The sequence below is a fragment of the Benincasa hispida genome, chromosome 10 (genome assembly GCF_027475165.1).
Source record: "Benincasa hispida cultivar pf3 chromosome 10, pf3_genome.v1.1, whole genome shotgun sequence".
Classification (NCBI taxonomy): domain Eukaryota; kingdom Viridiplantae; phylum Streptophyta; class Magnoliopsida; order Cucurbitales; family Cucurbitaceae; genus Benincasa; species Benincasa hispida.
Window position 1 is genome coordinate 61,273,587 of NC_143487.1, and position 1,373 is coordinate 61,274,959.

Consider the following 1,373-nt stretch of genomic DNA (forward strand, 5'->3'; position numbering starts at 1 on the left):
TCATAAGATGCACGCATATTTACTCTCCTTTTTCCACCCATCAATTGTTCCAAACTAATTGTGACAAAAATACCACATTCACAATCAAACAAACAAATTATGCATTTAACAACAAATTACAACATGCTTTGAAAATTAAACAACAAAGGAACGAGATACATACCAAACATTAGCAAACTCATGCAAAAGAAGTTTTATTACTAAATACTGCAACACTAACACATTGTATTGCAGGATTTCAACAAGAAGCTAACGCATAATCAAGAAGTGTTGCAGACAAAAGTTCTAACGCATGGGCCATGCGTCGGAGGGAATTCAACGCAAAGAAGATTCATTGATCCAGGCTGATTGTGTCACATCACCACTTGCAAGTATGGGCACTTGTAATAGGCGGCGTCTGAAAAGCTTCTGAGTGTCAGGCAGCTGATCAGGGCATCATATACCCAAGCCAGATGGGACGAGGCAAATCAGAACTTAGCTCAGCAACTAGCTCATGCTGCACAAAATCCGATTCTAATGGCGAACAATAGCACGCGTCCCATGAGAGAGTACGCGTCCCCTGTACTGTATGATTTCTCTCAAGGAATCATATACCCAAGCCAGATGGGACGAGGTTCGAGGTGAAGATCGTCATGCCCACATGAAGCGTTTCCTGGAAACGTGTAATTCATTTGTGATTCCTGGAATCACCCAGAGGCGATCAGGCTGTCTTTGTTCCCCTATTCTTTGCATGATGACGCAAAACAATGGGTAAGCTCACTGGAGCCTGGTGAAATCGCCACCTGGGAGAAGTTGGTGGAGAAATTTATGCAAAAATATTCCTACCTACCACTAACGCGAGGAGGCATCGAGAGATTATGAATTTTGAACAAGAAGAAGCTGAGACCTTAAGCGCCGCATGGGAGCGTTTTAAGGGATTGGTAAAAAATTGCCCAAATCATGGACTACCACTAACTATCCAGATGGAGACTTTTTATGGTGGATTGAGTAGAGCATCGCAGATGGCAGCAGACGCAGCGGCGGCTGGTAGAATATGGATAAATCTTATATAGAAGCTAAAGAGATATTAGACTGTATTGCTAAGCACAACATGGAATGGGTGGACGATACATATGACGAAAGAGCTGACAGAAAGAAGAGATCTCAGAATGTTAATTCTATCGATTCCAATGCAATAGCCACACTTTCTGCATAAGTGGCTACGATGACCAGCATTTTGCAGAACATATCACTAGGAAATGCATCAAATCAGCAGAAGGTGAATCAGGTAGAAGCATTTGGGTAGCCCATGGTTAGCTGTGTGGGTTGTGGACATCCTCACTCCTATGCTGATTGCCCACAAAATCCTTAGTCAGTATGCTTCATTAAAAATA

The 1,373-nt window shown here is 42.5% G+C and overlaps 1 non-coding gene across 1 annotated transcript; it reads right to left on the reverse strand.

Annotated features, from left to right (window-relative positions):
* Positions 1–842: 842 nt before the first annotated feature.
* On the reverse strand, positions 843–946 carry LOC120089605 (small nucleolar RNA R71). Its single transcript, XR_005485278.1, has one exon. It is a non-coding gene; the product is annotated as a small nucleolar RNA R71 (small nucleolar RNA).
* Positions 947–1,373: the final 427 nt, after the last annotated feature.